The sequence below is a fragment of the Periplaneta americana genome, chromosome 4 (genome assembly GCF_040183065.1).
Source record: "Periplaneta americana isolate PAMFEO1 chromosome 4, P.americana_PAMFEO1_priV1, whole genome shotgun sequence".
In the NCBI taxonomy this organism is placed as follows: Eukaryota; Metazoa; Arthropoda; class Insecta; order Blattodea; family Blattidae; genus Periplaneta; species Periplaneta americana.
In genome coordinates, this window is record NC_091120.1 from 20966373 (window position 1) to 20983824 (window position 17452).

At 36.2% G+C, this 17452-nt stretch overlaps 1 non-coding gene across 1 annotated transcript; it reads left to right on the forward strand.

Moving 5' to 3' along the window:
• Window positions 1-2476: 2476 nt before the first annotated feature.
• TRNAS-GCU (transfer RNA serine (anticodon GCU)) lies at window positions 2477-2550 on the forward strand. The gene has a single exon. It is a non-coding gene; the product is annotated as a tRNA-Ser (tRNA).
• Window positions 2551-17452: the final 14902 nt, after the last annotated feature.

A 17452-nucleotide genomic window follows, 5' to 3' on the forward strand; every position in this document is an offset into this window, starting at 1 on the left:
AGGGTAAACTAGGGTCTGTTGGACAGTCGGACATGTTGGACGCTCTGTACTTTAACGTGTTACCTCGCCACTTGTGGGCACCACATTCTGCTAGAAGTCAATGACGGAAATAGTCACGAGTGGGGCTACTTCCGTCATTGACTTCTAGCAGAATGTGATGCCCACAAGTGGCGAGGTAACACGTTAACGTACAGAGTGTCCAACATGCCCGGCTGTCCAACAGACAATAGTTTACCCTATGTCTCTTTAACTTACAGTCTGAGATGTAGAAAAAAGTGCTTCGCACAGCATTCCCATAAACACACCTGCACACCAAGACAGTCTCTGTACTTTATCTTCAATGTCTCACAATCGTAACCGAAAACATGACAAGTTCTCAATCTAGGAGAAATGCTCGTGATAAGCGATAAAGTTGCAGAACTTATAGCTTCAAAGCTGAAAGAGAAGAATCTGCTAGCTGTAGGAACCTACGTAACCTTTTACAGAAATCGAGAGAAAGATCTACAACAGTATTTTAGCCAAGAAGACACTTTAGTACATTGCACTGACATTCCAAACCCAATAAAATGTTAAGAGCTGAGTACAAAACAAATGAATGAAGGTTCTTCATCGATTCAAGGATGAGAAGTTTAAAAGGTGTGTTACTACTAGTATCAGTTCCAGTCGCTCATTCTATCCATCTCAAGAAAACGTATGAAAATCTTTAGCGGCTACTCGAAAAAGTCAAGTACAAGGAACATCAATGGATGCTCTGCGTGATTTGAAGATTTTGTGCATGTTGTTAGGACAACAACAGTGTTACGCCCAGTACCCATGTTACATATGTGAATGGGACAGTCGACATAGACAGAATCACTGGACAAAACGAGAATGGCCTACAAGACACACACTGTTCCAAGAACATAATGAAGAAGAGCTTAGTAAATCCTAAAAAAAAATTCTGTTACCGCCCCCTACATATAAAATTTAGCTTAAGGAAGCAATTTACTAAGGCACTGAATAAAATGTATTTCCATATATGATTTTCCTTTGAACATTTTTTATTAAAATAAGTCATAAGTTAATGTATTAATAATTTTGATGTTCTAAAATCTAAGGTGTATTTATATTAAGGAAAAACTGAATCCAATGTGTATTTGTATGTTGGTCATATGGTTCCCATATATTGAATATCGTCAATTTAAACATGTTATAAAGATTTGTATTACATGTAATTTTTTAGAAACGTGATGTGATACAGGAAAATGGAAGTCATTTCTGTAATCCATACAGTCTGAATATACAAAATCAGTTACTACTTACTTACTTACAAATGGCTTTTAAGGAACCCGTACGTTCATTGCCGCCCTCACATAAGCCCGCCATTGGTCCCTATCCTGAGCAAGATTAATCCAGTCTCTACCATCATAACCTACCGCCCTCAAATCCATTTTAATATTATCTTCCCATCTACGTCTCGGCCTCCCCAAAGGTCTTTTTCCCTCCGGCACAAAATCAGTTATTAGATTTCAAAAAGCTCTCAATTTTTTTTCTTTGTAGACCTGTGTTATTGTAGTCATATTTCTGATATATACGAGTATTATCATCATATCAAAATTATCTGTTTTAATTTTATATTTAAGCCATCTTTCATTGTTGGTGATTGTTGGCATAGTGTGAGTCTGCAGTGTCTTATTGGCGAAAAGAAAACGCGCTAAAACTTCAACGCTACTACAGACGCTCATATTTAAAGTTATGAAGCCTGCATTTTAAAGCCTGACACAGATGTTCATTTTTAAAGTTATTTGGTGGACAGTGAAATTTCCCCGGGTGAAGATTTCTTGTATGCCGGAGATGGATTCATAAACCGGGCACTCCGGATTGAGCCCGGAGATCTGGCAACCCTGCTTTACAAACGAAAGTGGATATGTATTTCCTATAACCTTTTGTTGAGTCACAGCTTCACATTTATAATGACGACTCTCGTGCATAATTATTTTCCTGTACTGCAATTTGAGAATTGGTTCTATAGATTCTGTACAGCGAGCTTTCCGTCGAAATTTATAATTGATCTGCCACAGTGGCGGCTCGTGACCAAATTATTTGGCGGGGCACAACTAAAAACACTGCTATTATTTTATTTGAACCCATAGGTTCCTCACTACACGAACATAGGGTTGCCATACTGAATAATCGCTGAATATTTCAATAGCAAAATGTATGCATTACACACTAACCTTTCTATTTTTAGATGAAGTCCATTCTTCGATCCTTAGTTCGTACACATACTTCGATAACTCGTTGGTTGAAGTTAGGAATCAAACGCACCATTTTACTTTCAATTGAAAGCAATGCTACTGGAGGTACGTTAACAGAAAGCCACAATTTAAAGTCACACAGTAATTGTGTGCACTCACAGTTGAGTTCTGGCGTCTTGTCAGCTCATGTGAGTTGTGTGGATATAAAAAGGAAAAATTGTGACGGTGTCGTGTGTAGGTCCTGGGGTAGCTCAGTCGGTAGAGCGTTCGCGCGCTAAGCGAAGGGTCCCGGGATCGATACCCGGCCCCGGAACAATTTTTCCTTGAAATTATTCAAACCTGTTTTACAGGGAGCTACTACCTGAAAGCCAGATTTGTATAATGCTAATGCTGTCATTCCAGACAGTAGGCAATCGGCCGCCATTGTTATTCCTTTTCAACACGCTTGGGATATGAACATTTAAAGTAAAACTCAATTTAGGCCAGTGTCCGTGGTCCTTAAAATTAAAAATATTTGATTCTGATATAGGCTACGTAAGCTACATTCATTCTCTATACAACTACATATATATAGGTCAAATAGCGCGAGCTGGAACAATGGCGCAAAGGATTGCGGTATCTGGATACCCACGGACTCTGTGTCAGTCCTTCTGCTGTCGAAATCTATAGTCGCGACGCTGTTATTCCCGGCATGACCTCCTCTTTGCTTACGTCTTAGGAAGTGAAGGCTCTATAAAGTCTAGGTAGGTAGTATCGTTCGCCATTTTTGTTCTTTCGTTGCCCAGCTACCATACGAGGAATCTATTTGCCCACCGTTAAACATTATCATGTCGTAGCTCCTATGATAATAAATCAAACGCACTGTAATTGAGCAAATAATTGAGCGGCAAATAACGTCTTCGTGTGCTTTCTGCGAACGCCAACGAAAGAGCCAAAATGGCGGGCGATTATATTAAGTATTTATCGAGCATTAAGAAATGAATGACGTCTTCGTAAGCGAATCACAAGACGCACACGTTTAAATGTAGCCCACTTGCAACGCGATTGGCTGCCGGAAATTAGAGCGACGGGACTATAACTGTCCTCGAATTAGTTCATATTGAAATGAACAACTACACATGCACACAAAGAACACTGATATAACTAACCTCACACTTAAAATAGAAAGGAAAAGAATTATTAATAACACTCAGAATTTTATTATTGCCGCTATGAATACAAACGCGGGAACCAATAACATGTATTTCGTACGGTTGTCAATGTTGCCAGCACTCTTAATGAAAAAGTAGTCTACCATAATTTTGAATATAGCTAAACTTCTATATTAATAATGTTAAACGTTTTAATTTTAATAGCTAAATTAATCGGAAAACATAGTGAAACATTACTACTGATATGAAATATAGCAATTATAGTAAATAATTAGAAGTACTAAAGTACTCTAATACAATAAAATATTAACTTACTCACTAAAATTCTGTTTCACTAATGTTAGCTTCACTAAAACGTTTGAAGCGAGCCGCCATTTTCAGTTGACTAAGCAGTAAACAAATGACGATCGCAAGTTTATAGTAGACCTACCGTAGAGAATTTGCAGTTTGTAATGTTGGCAAACAAAGATCGCAGCTTCAATCCGTCAGAATGCTTCCTATGAGGTTTATGAGGAGGTTGGTTGCGTCTCTTCTGATGGCTCTACTAGACGGGCTGATATCATCATAAATGATCGGCAGAAGGATAAGGGTGTCATGCTTGATCCCACAATCCGTTTTGAGATGCATGAGCAACAGCCACAAGAGGTGTGTCGTGAAAAACAAGTCATATATGAGCCTTGTTGTCAGCATCTCGGAGCACAATACCACATCACACATTGGACAGTTTTTGGGCTCATGTTCGGTGCCCGTGGCACGATCCCACGTGAAACTTTAAATCAACTTAAACAATATAAAATTTCTGATGCAACGATTGATGCCATAGGCTCTCACGTGTTAAAATCATCCTTAGCTATAATTAATAATCATTTGTACCCAACAAAATTTTTATTGTAAATGATTTCCTACGTTTTCTTATCTTAATGTTTTTTTCTTTTTCTTTCCAAGCGTAACAAAATTGTTTTGTTTACTTATTATTCTTTATGAATTGATTAGTAGGCCGATCTATTGAACCCTTATTTAGGGCGGCTTTTATTGCTACAAATTATCTATGGTAGGGAGGTCATAAAAATAGAAACAAGTATATAAAGATTGTAAGAAATAAAGTAGTCTAGTACAATAGAATAGAATCCTGCAATAACTCCTATGTGCAAAATATAACATTTTTCAGTAGGAAGAAAAAACACATTTATTCATTCTATTGCAGTGGTACATAAGAGATTATGAATTCTTACGTTTTCGAAAAAAAGAAAGAAAGAAAGAAAGAAAGAAAGAAAGAAAGAAAGAAAGAAATAGACCACCTCTGTGGTGTAGGGGTCAGCATACTGGTTTCTTACTCAGAGGGCCCGGGTTCGATTCCCGGTCGGGTAGAATTTCCTGGTTGAGGTTTTTCAGGGTTTTTCCTCAACCGTAAGGCAAATGCCAGGAAATTCGGGCCACAACATCCCTGAAAATCACAGGCCTCATTCATCACCGAAATCATATTCATAACAAATCAGTCATACATATACAGTCGCCATCTAGTTCACAACAATAGAACCAGTCTCAACAATAGTACAGAGGCCTTCGGATTTCAACCAAAGATTAACTCGCAATATGACCAAAGATGTTAAAGCGAGTATAAATAACATGGAGGGGGAAATATATATATATATAATTACATATAGGAGATTTTATTATTTGCTATATCACTATTTAAGTTATTTAATAGAGCAAAAATCTGAAAATCGATAAATATGCCACATAGGAGTTATTGCAGGAACGACGACGAGATATTAATTGACTTACTAAAATTCTATTTCACTAATGTTAGCTTCACCAAAACGTTTGAACGAAGCTGCCATTTTCAGTCGACTATCTACGCAAATAACAAATAATAATAATAATAATAATAATAATAATGATTTATTTAACCTGGCAGAGTTAAGGCCATACGGCCTTCTCTAACACTCAACCAGGAGTAAAGACTGCGTTACAAAAACATTACAAATTTACAAATTACACTACAATTTTACGCACAAAATTGAATAAGATAATAATAATAAAAATGACGATCGCAAAGCATGTTTTATAGTATCGTAAAGAATTTGCAGTTTGAAATGTCGGCAAACAAAGAATGAAATGCTAGGGAAGTGATAAAATTGTAGCGATAAGCAGCCATGATTGGTTGAAACACGTTCTTTCGTGCCGTTTTATTGGTCAAAAATAGTGTGACGTAGTAAAAGTGTAATAGCCAATGAAAAAAAAATTGTCAACCGCTCTGTGAAATTTTAAATTTATTTAACCGGTTGTATACATAAAGGTGTGTTACACATGCCCTATTTTTTTCTACATTTCTATCTTTTATAACTTCTGAGAAAAGTGAACCCAAAATTGAGGAATTTAACATTCTAAGATATGGAAGTACAGTCTCCCCTTAAACAACTTTGAAACCAGATAATCATTTAGGGACACGCTGTATATTGCTGCTCTAAAAGTGACGGTAAATATTTTCTCATTTCTCAGAAGGTATTAATTTTATGACCCATGTTTGTAGGACTTTTATTTCTTGTATTGGTGCATACTATCTTCTCTCTAAATATTGGAACCTTTTCCCGGAACATTCTGTATAATTAATGTGAAAAATTATTATGGAGCAATAAAGAGTTAAAAATAATGCTTAAAAATAAATGTTAGCTATGCCGTAGAGCTGTACTGCGAAAGACATCATGCGCGTGACTTTTACTCTAGCGACCTATGTCGGCTTAAGTTATTGAACCCCCTGTATACAGGGTGTTTAAAAAATACGGGGCATAATTTCAGGTATGTATTTCCCACACGTAGACAATCAAAATAGTTAATTACAACATGTGTCCGGAAATGCTTTATTTCCGAGTTATGGCCTTCACAACATTGAAATTCACCAGAACGATTTTCTTTCCGCAGGTCGTTGCCGTCAAAGGAGACATTAAGAGGGCACTCTGACAGTTCATTCCGAGGCGAAGGTTACATTCAATGTTGTGTAGGCGTTAGACTGTGCGACATGTATTCAAATCAAGAGCTGGCAGAGATACACTTCATGTACGGTAAGGCGGACGGCAGTGCTGCGTTGGCTCGTCGTTTGTACCAGGAGAGGTACCCACAGCGACAATGTCCAGATTATTTGTGGGGCTATTTAAAATCATTGGTTTATTCGTCTCCGGTGCCTAATTTGGAATCCCTTCGGAATCGAATTGTGGCATGTTCTGAGGACATACGCAATACTCCTGGAGTTTGGGATCGTGTTCGCAGGTCAATGAGACATCGATGTGAGGTCTGTATTCAAGCAGGAGGTGGACATTTTGAACATCTTCTGTAATGACAACGACTTGCGGAAAGAAAAACGTTCCGGTGAATTTCAATGTTGTGAAGGCCATAACTCGGAAATGAAGCATTTCCGGATACATGTTGTAATGAACTATTTTGATTGTCTACATGTGGGAAATACATACCTGAAATTATGCCCCGTATTTTTGAAACACCCTGTATAGGTGCTTTTATCTTCCGAACAAATGCTGTGTGAGTTCGAAGAGCTTTCATCTGCCCGCCTTGTAATCACAACCGAGCATGATGTCTGTCCTGCAGCAACATATGGTTCGTCTGTCTCTTGTCTTTATGACGATTCAGTTTTTTCGAGAGGTAGTTGTACTTAAACGCCATCAAGCTAATAGGCAGGGAGGGAGATAAACGGTGGCTAAAGCTCACTGTTGCGATGCGCACACGACGTACAGGGAGATAAGGGTCGTACAGGAAGGGAGGGGGGTTGAGCCTCGCTGCATATAATTGACTGTAAATCATTGGGTAAACATGTGCCATACCACACGCTGCCTTCTCCCTTCTGTCATTATTATGTCATAAGTAGGCGAGTTTTATTGATTCAATTAATTTACCTCCACTTGCACCCTCCTAAGTGAAAAAAGAAGGAAATGATGCCCGAGTAAATTGTTTTCGGCTGCTGTCCAAAAGGAAATTGCTGCTGCATACCTCATGAATACATAAAACGCACATCTTGACCGCAGTTAAGAAGGAAAAGGCCAGTACGTGACGTCACACAGGACAGTTTAATGTTCCTCTCACACTACGACGCTTATTTATAAGCATTGAAGTGATCGTGTGCTGATATTGATGTAACGGTGGAAGTAAAATGACAGAGGTACCCAAACTGCTGTCAGTACAGCTGTTTTCCTACTAAGAACTTTGCAGGATACGAACCCCAGTCCGTTGAATGAGAAATCGCCAGCTGACTGCTTACTCGACTACATTTCAGCCATTTTCGAGAATGATAACTAAGGAGCGGATTTCTATGTAATTAAATATTATTTTTGCGTGTGATAAAACACAATTAACAAAGTTAAAAATTCCGAACATGAAGTTTCAAGTTTAAAACCCGAATTTTATTTCACATAAAAACGCATATTTTCACAAAAAAAATACGTAAATACATATTTTCAGGAAATCTATTATAAACATATAAATCCTGGAGTTTTTTTACTTAAATAATTTTTTTACAAGAACTTTTAAACATTTTAAAACTAAATCAATTATGTCACTCAGAAGTACGTTATCTTTTTAAGAATTCTTGGTTGCTTCGTGTGTCTAAGCGCTGTGTGGTGTATCCGTGATCCATTTTTGTAATAGTATCGCCTCAAGTTCTGAGAACTGCTAGGCAGCATATCAGTGTTATTATTAGAGAATAAATTAACATTGACAAGGAGGAGAGATCTTGCAACACATAATTAGGAATGTTTATTGTTGCTGAAGATGATTTCATTCCACGCTTTGTTTGTGAAACACAACAGATAAGAACCTGGGTATGAACATTATTTAATTTAAACAAATCTCTCGCCTCTCGCTCATGTCTATCAAGTAAGGCAATATGTTTTGTTGTGATTCCCTGTTATCGGGCTTGGTCAATCGATATCCTTCAAGATATACTGAAAGATGGTTGTTTAAAAAACGATTTGGCCTTCCTATTAGCAAATCTAAGCTTTTTGTGTGACACCATAAAAAACTCGAAACATCCAAAAACCTGTTGTCTGAAACAGGGAGGTGGGTGCCGTGAAAATTAAACTAGACTCGCTACAAGGTTCAGAAGCACAATTACTAAGGGACAAATTCAGAATGTGTTTGGGAAAAACAGTGGATATAAAAAAATGTGTAAAGTTGCTCAAGTATTGGAGGATGTGCCTGTAGGTGAAATTGACGTTGTATGTATTTGTGACATTCCTCTCTTTAAATATGCACGTCTGACGTCCTGTGATGTGGAAAGATCGTTTTCACAGTATAAGTCGTTGTTCAGAGATAATCGGCATGCATTTGTGATGGAGAATTTGGAGATGACCTTTGTTGTTCACTGCAATTCTCGGCCAACTACTAGCACTCAAGTGTGGTTGGTGAGTACCTAGTAACATTTTTTTTTTCCAAGCTAAGTAAGGTATTTTTGTCATATTTAAAACAAATATTTTTTTGTTTTTAGCACATAAAAATCCGCTCCCTAATGATAACACTGAACAACAAGAATTTTGCTCCGACTTAAAACAATGTGTCGCTTATGATTTGGTGTGCGCTGAATCCTTCGTATCACTTAAGGTTTTTAAGATATAGGCTACTATGATTTCACTATTCTATAAGCGTTCCCCAAGTAAACATCTGGTGTAGGTTGGGAGTTGTAAACCAAAACAAAACCTAATGGATTTTATGAGTTTATGACTTATTTCCAGTTTCTTACGGTTGTTGGCATCTTCTTTTGTACTTCTAATAAATAAACAGTTATTGGTCCCTTCTATTCAGTTAATTTCATAACAGTTCAAATTGTGGCCTAAGCACTGAACAAACAAGGGTGTGGTTTTCATTATTTAAAAGAAAAGTTTACCATTTTGAGTGAAGGCAAATTAAAATAAGGCATTTTCATCGGTCCACAAATTCACAAAGTTATGTCTGACTCTTTGAAGAAAAACTTTCCGTTACAGAAAAAATGGCATGGCGCGCTTTCAAAGAAATGTTAAATGTTATGTTTTATTTAACGACGCTCGCAACTGCAGAGGTTATATCAGCGTCGCCGGATGTGCCGGAATTTTGTCCCGCAGGAGTTCTTATACATGCCAGTAAATCTACTGACATGAGCATGTCGCATTTAAGCACACTTAAATGCCATCGACCTGGCCCGGGATCGAACCCGCAACCTTGGGCATAGAAGGCCAGCGCTATACCAACTCGCCAACCAGGTCGAAGCGCTTTCAAAGATGTTTGCTCAAATTTTCTTGGAAATTCTAGGGCAGACAACTAGAACTTGTTGTGGAAATCATGATAAGTGCATATGAGAAAATGGAGTATAATATGCCTCTCAAAGTACACCTTTTACGTTCTCATTTGGATTTTTTCCTCCTAATCTTAGAGCGGTAAGCGACGAGCACGGAGAAAGATTTCAACAAGAAATATCTGAAATGCAAAAGCGATCATAGATCATCATCCAGCATGCTTGCAGACTATTGATTCCTTGTAAACAGTGTTGCCAGGTTTTTACGAAAGAAAATCCCTCAAAGTTAGAAAAAAATCCCCCTTTTGGGGTTGTCTGGTCTAAACTCCAAAATACACATTTTAAAAACGAATTAAAATAATAAATTAGAACAAGACAATGTTCCTAATAAATATCACAGTGGAACAGAGCACTCACTCTCAGATCGGCATATTATTGATGATTCTGTTCAGATTCTTCTTCTTCTCCCTCTTCTTCTGCAACCAGCAGCCCAGCTATTTTGTTGTCTCTTCAATCCTTAATGAAGAAATAATATAATTTTAGTTTTGTTTCCGTCTTGACTTATTTTAATGTTAACCCAGAAGTATATTTCGATCATCCAGTTCAAAAGTGAGACAACTCAAACATTGTCATTTTTTAGTTGTTTATATACTACTGAAAGCCCATTTCGGTGCTCTTTCCGCTTCAACATTGAGATAAGTCATATTTACAACCAAAAAGAAAAAAAAAACGAAATAAACTGCTTCAGAAGTAATTATAACTATGGAATTTAATAGTTCATTATTAGTACATTTCAAAATCTATTAATAATGAACTGGAAGATTGTGATATATTCGTCTGAATACTGACTCATTTCTAATTGTCGTGATTATGAACCAGAAATCTGTTCCTTCCTAGGTGATTTAATTTGAAACTTTCAACTGAAGATATCTCAAAACTTGTTTTTTTGAGTTGTCGCATTTTTGAACCAGACGATCGATTTAACACATTTTAATATTTTGATTGTGAACGTTTTCGCCCATTTTGGGCATCTTCAGATCATAAAGATATCTGTACATAATTGCATAATACATATTGAAATTCTACAAACAATTAATGGAAATTTATAAATACACTAGAAACATTTTCTAAAAAGGTACATTAAATACAGCAACAAATGGGACTTGTATGATAAATATGCATATTATTTAATATCATATTATAATCATTCATGACAGCTAGAGATCGCGAACGAGTTATTATATTGGAACAATAAAGTGTATAATGACTCAAAAGTGAATACCGGTACTTGTTTGACAATAATACTCTTAGGTTAAATGTGCATATTTTAACAGAAAGTCACATGAAAATATTACATATCAAAAGAACTTAATATCATTAAAAAAAATCAAAAAAATTCAGAAAGGTGTAAGGGATCCTAGTTGACTGTTAATATTGAAGTTGGTGTAAATAGAAAGGATGTGGATTGAAGGAGAAAAGTTTGGAATGACAAAATGAATATTAAATGTAGTTTATATAAACTTAGGTGACCCTGTGATAATCTATTAAACAACATATGTTGTGAATATGCACTATTGTGAAAGTTGCAGTATAAAATACAGTCAAATTGTTACAAGTATGTGTCGTTATGATGGATCCTGGAATCCTTGTTGTAGGCTACATATTTTCACTTGTCAGTATATCTTTTCATTAATAGTCTTCCTCGTATGTAATCGTGAAAACTTTGTAACTAATTCAGCAGTTCATAGCATAGATACACGTCAAAAAATGACTTTCATACTCCATCGGCAAGTCTATCGTGCTATCAAAAAGGAGTGGGTTATATGGCAGTAAAAATTTTTAATAGCCTCCCTATCGATATAAAAAATGAAACTCAAAACATAAAATTATTTAGGGCCAAATTAAAGAAGTACCTAATTTCTCACGCCTTCTATTCTGTTGGTGAATTCATGACATTCAATAACACTTCATGAAATTGATACTAAAACTATGTGTTGTACTAGAAGACTATATTGTAAATCTCGTCTGTATATATTTCATCTAGACTGTGACTATAAATTAAGATTTTATAATAGTATTAAGTTTTTTGACTTGTTCCATATTCTAGCTGTAAGCATGTATGAATACCATGGAATGTTAATAAATACAATACAATACAATACAATACTGAACAGTTTCAACATTTCGTCGGTGATTGGATAGTTGTAACACTTTTTGATCATGTTGCTCATGTCAAATTTCACCCCCACTAGACACGACAGTGTTTTTGGTCATAGTTTATTTCTTTTCTTCGTTTTATATCACTAACCATTGAAAATATGCACTCTACAGCTGAATTAGAATGGGGCAAAGAAAGGCAAATTTTGGCTAGTTTTCCTCAACTTTTTAACAAAAATTCAGAATTGAAATTGTGACATTCTTCTATTCGCTTCCAAAATTCTAGTACAGGAAAATTTAGATAAGCAGTTTTCTCTTCAGAAAAAAAAAGTAATTGAGTAAAAGACTCCATTCATTTAATACTGATTCTTGGTTTACTTTTGTCTTATATTTAACAACTATTGAAATAAGTGTGTTACTAGATCTTTCAACAATCTTACTGACACCTAATGCAATTTTTGGATCTAAAGAAGTCAAATTACTTATAACATCTTGTTGAAGGGGCAATCTTTTCAAGGACTCATTGAAAGCTACTTGATATAACTCCAAACATCGTAATCTGAACTTTTACTTTGTCATCAGATGGCTTTCTTGTAAAACACGGTAATTCTGGAGACATTTTTCAACTGTAATGCATTTTTTATGCCGTGTCTTTCTAATTCACTCTTACTGGCCGATAGTTTCTTTTTGCAACACAAACATTTTACTTTACAGGGATTATTAGATTTAGCCAACCAACCTTTAAAATGAGGATCCTCCAACCATGATTCAACGAATGATTGTTTCTGCCAAGATTTCTCACTTCTAGATAACTCTTTCCTGATTTTACTTTTTTTTCGGCGTGGACGGCCCTTCTTGAGGATCACTCATTGTACGAATAAAATAAACACACGCTTAAAAATATCAGTAATTTAAAACTAAGAAAATAAACAGGCACTTAACAAATATCAACTTAAAACTATGGTCATTTATCCCGGCTCTTAACACAAGAACTGAAACTACAGTATATTCCCTACCGAAGTACTGAATCGATTTGAATATAAAGCGGGAAGACGCAAACGACAATGGTAAATGGCAGCCAACAAGCAGTAAAATTAAATCTCATTGGCCGTTTCTATATGAATCACTCAACTCTTTGAATTAAAATATTATATGTTATAACAACCCATTATTGACAAAAAAATATATATATTGTTAAAGGAGTCCGATCTATTGTAATCAATCTATTCTTTAACAGACTCCATGCACCTTCTACCCTCAAAATTGTATAATAATATGTTTTGTACAATCTTTTTTTATAAATATTAAAATGCAAAATCTTCTACAGGAAAGATTTAAATGAGTGAAAAAAGTTACAAGTTATTGACAAACCAAATATTAAGCATATAACAGAGTTTTCAGTGTTAAATCACTTTTATGTGGTTTTAATAAAAATTAAGAAACTTATTTCATATCTGAGAAATAAAAATATTTTGAAAAATATAAAAAAATAGAAAAATTGGAAAGGTAAAAATCCCTACATATTGTGTCATTCTGTCAAAAAATCCCTCAATCCCTTTTCGATCAAAAAATCCCTACGCCGAGGGATAAATCCCTCAACCTGACAACACTGCTTGTAAAAAACAGTCCCGGGTCTAGTTATAAACACAAGTCATCCAGAAAATTCTTTTAAATATAAATTCAAATTCCCAGATTTTTCTCATTATACGCGTAAAATATTTTTATTGTTGTTGTGTTTTAAACTTGTAACATCATTTTTGTATCCAGCACAATTTTTCAAGTATTATTAGTCATTTCGAATCCTAATGTGTTGTAATTTTATCAATAGCAGAGAAAAATAAAAAAGTAGCTCTTTTTTTCATTAAAAACTTCAAATAATTTGGAATTTTAAATTGAGATTTAGGGCACACATATTAGTAATATTCACATATTTTTTTTTTCGGAGCAAGACAAAAAGTGAAAATTTGTTGTTCTGTGTAATGTAAGCATAAAGGCCCACTTTTAAACGCTTTGGTTAACGTCTAAGTCTAGCTCTGGATGTAGGTTCCATTGTGCCACTGTCATACATCTGTGACGCAGTGCATGAGGGTAGGCCACTAGAGGGAACCCAAGAGGTGGAACTTAAACTGAGAGGATTCAATCCGACATCGGAATGGGAATCCGGTGTGGCTTAGTGGATAGAGCGTCAGCACGTAGAGCTGAAAACCCGGGTTCAAATCCCGGTGCCGCACAGTGGTCTAGAATGCAAATTTAGCGGGACATTATTAATAACTTTTCAGCTACCTAACAGATTTTTATGAAATTTTACACAGTAGTTACTGGTAGCATATATGTTTTGTATGCAAGCTCTCGTTACGTTGGTATAAGGGGAACTACCCCTTATAGGGGGGCGCAATAAGACAAAATTAGAAACTTTTCTCTTATCTGACAGATTTTTATGAAATTTTAGAAAACAGTTACAAGTAGCATTTATGTTTTGTATTAAAGCTCTGATTACGTTGGTATAAGGGGAACTACCCCTTATAGGGGGCGCAATTAGACAAAATTAGTAACTTTTCTTCTATTTAACAGATTTTTATGAAATTTTACACAGCAGTTACAGGTAGCATATATGTTTTGTATACAAGCTCTCGTTACGTTGGTATAAGGAGAACTTAACAGATTTTTATAAAATTTTACAAAGCAGTTACAAGAAGCATATATGTTTTGTATACAAGCTCTGATTACGTTCGTATAAGGGGAACTACCCCTTATAGAGGGCGCAATTAGACAAAATTAGTAACTTTTCTCCTATTTAACAGATTTTTATGAAATTTTACAAAGTAGTTACAGGTAGCATGTATGTTTTGTATACAAGTTCTCGTAACGTTGGTATAAAGGGAACTACCCCTTATAGGGGGGCGTAATTAAACAAAATTAGTAACTTTTCTCCTATTTGATAGATTTGCATGAAATTTTACGAAACAGTTACAAGGAACATATATGTTTTGAACACAAGCTCTGATTACGTTGGTATAAGGAGAACTACCCCTTATAGGGGGCTCAATTAGACAAAATTAGTAACTTTTCTCCTATTTAACAGATTTTTATGAAATTTTACAAAGTAGTTATAGGTAGCATGTATGTTTTGTATACAGGCTCTCATTACGTTGGTCTACGTGAAGCTACCCTTTATAGGGGGGCGCAATTAGACAAAATTAGTAACTTTTGTCCTATCTAACAGATTTTTATGTAATTTTATACAGTAGTTACACTTAGTACATTTGTTTTGTGTACAAACTCTGTTTACGTTGGTATGAGCAGACGTGCCCCTTACAGGGGGATGCATTTAGACAAAATCTTATAGGGGGGGGGGGAAATGTAACATTTTAGGTACTATTGCACCTTTTGGGCACTCGGGAAACTTATTTGGTACATAATTAACAAGCTGTCATCTTGAATTCCCTGAATTATGCTGCGGAAGCAGATTCGGTTCACAGATATTGAAATAATTGTAACCGAGAAAAATTGCACTACTGCACCTCGAAAGAATAGTGCTCATAAATTATTACTTCCGCAAATCTGCGCACCTTAAGACTAGATTTAAAATAGAGGTAAATAGTGGAGGAAGTGAAAAAAAAATCATTTTTGGACGAACCAAAGGGGTTTTTTTTCTCTACCTTAGCAAAGTCTGCACTCAATGGTTATATTTATATTTTGTCCCGTGTCCATTCATGCTAATTTTACATACTATAATGGCATTAAATGTAACAAAAACAAACAGTGTTACATACCTAAAGAATTACTTGACATGTTGATACCAAATATGAATGGAATCGACCACTTACAACAGAGTTACAGAACAAGGAAAACGGCAGACTCTCGGCGCTTGCTGAGTAAGAATGCTGGGTGGCGAAATGTGGCATGTTACCGGCTTCTTATCTCGCTATGCAGCCACCTCCGCTGATTAACATAATCAATTGAGTGTTACTCAGTTATATAGGAAAAATAATTTAAGGGTTTAATTTCATTTTTTTATGTGTCATTTTTCTGCATTTGTCCTCCTAAATATGGATTTTAAACCACTGTGTGCCGGAGGGAATTTTTCTCAGTTCCACTCATCCTTCATCACATGATGACGCAGAATTACTGCATTGTACTTCGGTACATCGTAATATATTCCGATATCTAGTCATAACTTCCTCCCTCAATGGACTTCTCAATTCAGGCAACATTACAGTCCGGACATTCGAAACACATCCTCAATCCTTTCGTTATAGACCTATACTGCGTCCACCGTACATTTCAAAGAAGCCGTGAAGCATGAACCCAGATGTGTTTCGCTAAATGGCCGAGCTATGACTGGACTCATGAAATTAGTATCGTGAACAAATGCCTGTGAGCTGTGCGAAACGAAGTTCCGTGTCTCAACAAATGACCACTCGACAACAGCAACGAACAGAATTTATAAACTGCAACGGTTTATCTACGATCGCTTTAAACATTCTCACATAAAAATGTTTAGCAATATCTTAATGGTCAGTCTTCTGTCTTAAGCGTACTTCGTTACTTCAAGTAAAGGAAATTGGATTTATGACCCCATTGTGTTGTCTGCGTGGGGTTGTCGACTTGACATCAAGTACGGAGCTCGTTTCAGTAATAACTTTGGAACAGGTGGGGGGCCAACCATCAGTAAGAGAGTCATATTACCACACGCACAGCCGAAACAGTCATTGTGTTGTACAAATTAACATGTAAAAATTCATATATTATACCGAACACAGGGAATTTCTTCAAATTATCTTGATTGTGACATATCTACGCTCAGAGTAGGCCTAATAACCTACGGAAACATCTGCGACCTCATTACATGTGCGCAAATGAAAATTAACACACAGAAATAAAATTAGAGAAGAAATTTAAATTAAATTCTCTAAAATGATGACCACATTAGTGCACTACGTTAGCGACATCGGAGCCTTCATTCAAGGGAAGAACTGCAACCAAAGAAATAGAATCTATACTTACTTACTTACTCACTCAAATTAATAATAATCTGTGGTGCTACAGCCCGTGAAGGGCCTAGACCGACCAGCCGGCTGTTGGCCTCACGCCCACATGCCGAAGCAGAGGTGGCCGATCATCCAACCAGAATGGAGGTATCGTGTGGTTAGCACGATGATCCCCCCCAGCCGTTATAGCTGGTATTCGCAACCGGATTTCGCTACTTATCGTAGCTCCCCAAGTGCATCACGATGCTGGGTGGGCACAGGTCCCATATACTGGCCGAAATGTCACGAGAAAATTTCTTCCCCCATGAGGATTCGAACCAGCGCGCATTCCGTAACGCGAGTCCTAGGCGGGATGCCTTAGACCGCGACGCCACGGCGCGGGACACTCACTCAAATTGTATCATCATAAATATGGAACTGAAAGATCCGATTTTATACGACTAGAGGAACCAAAGTGTTTCACAAGCACAGCTCTTAGTCATGGTCTTTGGTCCAATAATAAAATAATTGAAAACTACCAAAATTTGGAAAATTTTAGTATCAGAAATTTAAAAAATAGCGTTAGGAATTTACTTTTTAAAGAATATATACTGGTTTAATACGTCTCCCATATCTATTTGTATGAATTAAATTGTTGAAATTGTA